The sequence below is a fragment of the Triticum urartu genome, chromosome 3A, assembly GCF_056163025.1.
Source record: "Triticum urartu cultivar PI428250 chromosome 3A, HENAU_Tu73, whole genome shotgun sequence".
Taxonomy (NCBI): Eukaryota; Viridiplantae; Streptophyta; class Magnoliopsida; order Poales; family Poaceae; genus Triticum; species Triticum urartu.
In genome coordinates, this window is record NC_141875.1 from 537,213,202 (window position 1) to 537,219,201 (window position 6,000).

General features: G+C 51.3%; 1 protein-coding gene across 18 annotated transcripts in view; it reads right to left on the reverse strand.

Moving 5' to 3' along the window:
• LOC125544920 (uncharacterized) overlaps positions 1-5,461 on the reverse strand; it is a 28,798-nt gene extending 23,337 nt beyond the window's left edge. For 4 of the 18 annotated variants that reach the window (XM_087547640.1, XM_087547637.1, XM_087547639.1 and 1 more), the window contains exons 1-6: positions 4,761-5,457; positions 4,506-4,582; positions 4,253-4,364; positions 3,443-3,650; positions 3,213-3,358; positions 3,082-3,145 (exon numbers count right to left, since the gene is read on the reverse strand). The gene's annotated coding sequence lies outside the window, so the exon portion shown is untranslated. The other 14 variants (XR_015619319.1, XR_015619320.1, XM_087547636.1 and 11 more) reach the window with 10 other exon arrangements.
• Between the last annotated feature and the right edge of the window lie 539 nt (positions 5,462-6,000).

Here is a 6,000-nt window from a genome sequence, read left to right on the forward strand (position 1 = left end):
GCCGAACAGAGCATCAGGGGCTACTGTCTATGCGATAATATTTTTACATATTCTTTACTTACCTCAAAGCCTGTTAGAAGGCTGGCACATGCTTCAGTCAGTCCGCTCTTGGCGGACTGAACCTTCTGGATCACCGCACTCATAATAGTGCGGTGCTCCTCGTTGATGGAGGTGCCGTTAAGCACCTCCAGCAAATTGTCCGGTGCCTCCGGTTGGACGGAGGTCGCCGACTCGGTAGGCTTGCTCCTCTTGGAAGGAGGCTGCCTACCGGAGTCCGGAACCGTTGAAGGTTCCGGCGCAGTGTCCGGCTCAAGGCCGGACTCGGAGCCCTTGGGGGTTCTATCCCCTTTACGCCTGGAGTCCGAAAGGTCGCCTTGCGGCGTCTCCAGGACCACCTCCTCCTGGCTTGGAACCTGTTGGGACGCCATCGCGGCGTCGTCCATAGGATGGAGGGAGGTAGCCTTCCGAAGCGAATTCACATCTGACGAATCCAGGGAACCGCTCGACGACACGTCGAGCCGGTCTTTGGGTGGACTGCATAAACATGTTCGACGTAAGGAAAAGCTGTGCAATGGGGGAATACTATGAATCACTCTGGTATCCGGATACTTACGATCTCGCCAGGGGCTTGGCCCTGTGCGACCACTCCTCTTCGCCGTCGTCGGCGTTGGTGGAGTAATCCGGAGGAGGGGTCTTCCCCTTCTTGGACCCTTCGGCCTCCCCAGTTGGGGCGGCCTTCCTTTTCTTCCCTCCCCCCGCTGGAGGGGGAGAGGTCTCTTCTTCCTCCTCCTCGTCTTCATGGGAGAAGTGCGCCTTAGAGTCGTCGGATGATGAATCCGACACCTCCTGGCGCCGGGCACTCTTTCGAGTCCCCGTGGCCTTCTTCTCTGGCACCACATAGGGTGCCGGAACCAGCAGCTTCGCCAAGCGAGTGTCCGCTGGGCCTTCGGGCAAAGGAGCCGGACAGTTGATCTGTCCGGATGTCTCCTGCCAATCCTTTCAAAGGTAAGGGAGCTTAGATCCTGCATGGAGTCAAACTATGAAAAACTAATACCCTGTAAAAGATAAAAACAGCTTACCGCACGAGCGTGACGCTGTGTGCTGAAACCGCGATCCTCGATAGCGGATGTGGGGGCCTCGGCGCCCTTGAAAAGCACCTTCCAGGCATCTTCGTACGTCGTGTCAAAGAGCCTGCTAAGAGTTCGGTGCCGCGCCGGGTCGAACTCCCACAGGTTGAAAGCCCGTTGTTGACACGGGAGGATCCGACGGATGAGCATAACCTGGACTACGTTGACAAGTTTGAGCTTCTTGTCCACCAGGGTTTGGACGCATGTTTGGAGTCCGGTCAGCTCTCCTTTTTTACCCCATGACAGGCCCGTCTCTTTCCAGGAGGCGAGCCGCGTAGGGGGTCCGGATCGGAACTCGGGGGCTGCGACCCATTTAGGGTCGCGCGGCTCGGTGATGTAAAACCACCCCGATTGCCACCCCTTTAGGGACTCCATGAAGGAGCCCTCGAGCCATAGGACATTGGGCATCTTGCCCACCATGGCGCCTCCGCACTCTGCCTGGGTGCCGCGCACCACCTTTGGCTTGACATTGAAAGTCTTGAGCCATAGGCCGAAATGGGGGCGGATGCAGAAGAAAGCCTCACACACGACGATAAACGCCGAGATGTTGAGGACAAAGTTCGAGGCCAGATCGTGGAAATCCAGGCCATAGTAGAACATGAGCCCCCGGACAAATGGATGGGGAGGGAAGCCCAGTCCACGGAGGAAATGGAGGAGGAACACCACCCTCTCATGGGGCCTAGGGGTGGGGATGAGCTGCCCCTCTTTGGGAAGCCGATGCGCAATGTCGTTAGACAAGTATCCGGCCTTCCTCAGTTTTTTGATGTGTCCCTCCGTGACGGAGGAGACCATCCACTTGCCTCCCGCTCCGGATATGGCTGGAGAAGGTTGAGGTGGGGTGTGCAGACTTGGGCGCTGGAGCTCGAGTGCGCGGAAATGGATAGGCAAAGGAGGAAGAAGGCGTGGATGAAAAGGTGGATCCTTATCCCCTTATATGGGCGGACGCGACTATGCGTCCCCACCAGCCTGGTAAAACTCGCTTGTCTCCCAAACGCCGTAATCAATGGTGCGGTTGGGTTACCCACGCCCGTATTGATGAAAATCCCAGAATAAGGGAACACGATCTCTGCTTTGACAAGACGTGCCAAGGAAACCACCTCGCTAAACGCGCTGAGGTGGAACAATAAAACGATTCGAATAAAGACTTGACCATGGTGTAATGTCACGCTACGGAATACGTCAGCAGATTAGATTTGTGTAAATATTATTCTCTCTATGGCAATATGTGGAAACTAATTTTGCAGAGCCAGACACTACCTTTGTGTTCAAAATCTTCTATGAAGTACTTGGAGGAGGAACCCGCCTTGCAATGCCGAAGACAATCTGCACGCCAGACTCGTCGTCATTCAAGCCTGGTTCAGGGGCTACTGAGGGAGTCCTGGATTAAGGGGTGTCCGGATAGCCGGACTATACCTTCGGCCGGACTCCTAGACTATGAAGATACAAGATTGAAGACTTCGTCCCGTGTCCGGAAGGGACTTTCCTTATCATGGAAGGCAAGCTTGGCGATACAGATATGTAAATCTCCTACCATTATAACCGACTCTGTGTAACCCTAATCCTCTCCGGTGTCTATATAAACCGGAGGGTTTTAGTCCATAGGGCAAACATACAATCATACCATAGGCTAGCTTCTAGGATTTAGCCTCTCTGATCTCGCGGTAGATCTACTCTTGTACTACCCATATTATCAATATTAATCAAGCAGGACGTAGGGTTTTAGCTCCATCAAGAGGGCCCAAACCTGGGTAAAACATTGTGTCCCCTACCTCCTGTTACCATCCGCCTAGACGCACAGTTCGGGATCCCCTACCCGAGATCCGCCGGTTTTGACACCGACAGAGAACATTACTTCTTACTTGTTACTCATAAAGTTTGCAAAGAATGACGAGGAGGTACAAACATAGAGAAGTTGTATCATCCAAGAAGGTGCATGTACGTAAACTTTGCTCACATGTTCCAAGCAGTATTGAGTCACACGTCTGGTTCCAATCCTTAGAACAATTGGACTGCAATGCCTGTGGATTTTCACTTGATGAGATTTTGTTTTCTAAGATTAAATACAAACAAAAAACAGACATTCACCTCCAATTAAATCGACCGGGAGTTGCCTTGGTCTTCAAATTTAAAATGTAAAACATGAATATGTATGTATGCTGCTTCGACCAATCTAGTTCAAGGGTTGTTGGTATGGTTCTTCCTATTAGGAAAATTGAACATAGAGGAGGAATCTGCAGACTTTATATTTCAGCTTGCATTCTCTTTTTACATGAAGATAAAAAATGAAGTAAATACTTTTAAGCGATAAGTGTTACCTTGGATTTCTACTCGTAAATCTGGGCGTATTTCATGTAGCTAGCATTTTGAATGCGTGAGATTATATGTGACTGTGCCTGCGAGCCTGTCAGTCAGAATTCAGAAGCCTGGGTCGTGAAAATGCACTGTTGATTGGTTGTGTACTAACTGCTGGAGCTAAAATGGTTGTAGATCTTCTTGTGCCTTAACTCATCACAGGCAGTCCTCCTGCATAGTTCGAAAAAAGAAATAATTCACAAAACAATACTGAGGAAGACATATAATGGTAAGATAAGAATAGCTAGCTAGCCAGCGGGTGAAGGACTCATTCAGTTAACTGGCTTGTAATCATCACCCAGTCGCTCCCAAAATTATTCAGTACAGGGCCAAAATCACAATCGTCAGTCTCATGCAAATCCTTAATTTCCCATACCGTTGGACACTCATCAGGACTAAATAAATTATGAAAAAAGTCAAGTATGAGATGTAAGATTCAGAGTACAGTCTTTAAAAAACCAACTTTTCTTTCACAACAAAAGCCATCTGAACCAAGTCTGATGCCCACTAAAAACCCATTATATTTAATGCACGGGATTAAACAGGACAAACAAAGCAAAAACAAAAGAGGCAATGTAATTGACCAATGGATTGCTATCTTCATTCATGGAGTCCAGAAGTGGGATCAGATGAGAAACTGAAGCTGGCGCTCCACTCTCTGTCCATGCAAGAGTGCAATCTTGCATTCAATACTTTAATTACTCAGTAAACAGAATTTCTTGCTAGTGCTTGCTGAACGGTTTGAGGCATCAGGCATGGGGAGGGAATCTCACCAGATGAGGAGGTCCTGCCGAAGGAGGGGATCCCACAGGTCTTCGTGCCTCGATCCGGCCAGAAGGAGCAGTCATCATGACAACGGCAGGGTCGCTCCCCCAACCTTGTAGCCTGCTAGAACAATGACAATAATGTTGATACACAAGATAAGAAGCGCAAGCCCTTGAGAGAAGTCTGCTTGCCAGAACAATTAACAAATTAACCTCTTGAAGCAGAACAAGCACGTTGACACACTAGTTAAGAAGCACAAACCTTGAGAGCGGTCTGCTTGCGCAAGATATCATTTGACTTGAACATGACTGCGGTAATCCAAATCATTACGAAGAAACCTACACAATATAAACTCAATTGGAATGAGGAACTCGCCATCATCTTCTGACAAGCAACTCTCTGCAGTATTTGGATCGAACCAAACTCGCGTCACAAATTCAGGCGTATAGCCTGATGAGGGAAACCTCATGCTTCATAGAGAAGAAAGAGGTAGGTGCTGCACGCGGATTCGCGTACCTTGCAGGTGCTGGCGGATGAAGACGTCGAGGAGGAGCAGGGAGAAGGGCAGCGCGTGGTCCACCCACCTCGCCAGACACTGCACGTCATAGCCCTGGTACGTCGAGTCCCCCTCCCGCCGCCCGCGCCGGCCTCGAGCCCCCCCCCCCCCCCCCCCCCCCCGCGTGTCGCGGGGGCCTCCTCGCCCGTGAGCTGCTGCCCTCCCGCATCCCCCGCCGGCGCCAGGCGCGTCGTTCCTGTCTGCCCTCGCGGCGGGCTCCCCGCGCTGCGGCCTGCCGCCTCCAGCCTGGGCCCGCAGGACGCCCGAGGAGTTATTTGGGGGTGAGCTCCTCGCGCGGACACAAACGGTCGGAGCATGGGACACCCCCTCCCCCCAATGCCATGGCGCGCCGGTAGCCGTCATGCTCCAAGCCCCGGCCGCCTTCCTTCCAGATTCGCTGCCTACGCGCCATTCCTCACCTGATTCGTCGAGATCCGGCAGTTCCTCGTCGTCGGCGGTGGCAGGCCACGGGTCGCCGGCAGTGGAAGGCTGCGGGTGTGGGGGCACTCGGGGTAGGGGTAGGCGCGCCAGCGGGGTGGGCGGCGGCGGCGAGCGGCGCGTGGTGAGGCAGGGTGGGGCGTTGCAGGAGGCGGCGACGCGTTGGAGGTGTCGGGGAGGCAGGATGGAGTGGTTGCTTGTTTTTTTCTTTTATCTCACACGCAACGGTTTGGGTTACCAACATGAGGACTGCGGGTTGAACTGTCAAAAACTAGAGGGACTCTTTTACAAAAGCGCCGCGACGGTGAACCCGGAGACTCAATCTGTGCTTTATTATTAGGGAGAGATTTGTGCAGTTCAACTAAGATCAAGCGTGAAATGTATGTCTTTGTTTGCACAAAAAAGGTGGAAAAGGGGGTGACAAACAAGTGATGAAACATACATCAAATAAAAAGAAGCATGTTCCTTATCTGAATGGCAATCCTACAAGGACAGTAGCAATTTCTAAAGCAGCAGCATTGCTAGATATTAGTGTGGGCATTAGGATTAACTATGACAATCATTAAATACGACATTACTTTAATGGTGCCATTGCTTCATTTTACCAGCAACATTACATTAACAACCGCTACAGAGTCGGTATTTGGGCACGTGAGAGTAAGTGGACCAGGACAGTTGCATTTCTAACGAAAGGAAGCAACTTATCTTAATGGGAAATTTAGCAGGACATGAAAAAGTGCCATTGATTCATATTACTGGAGG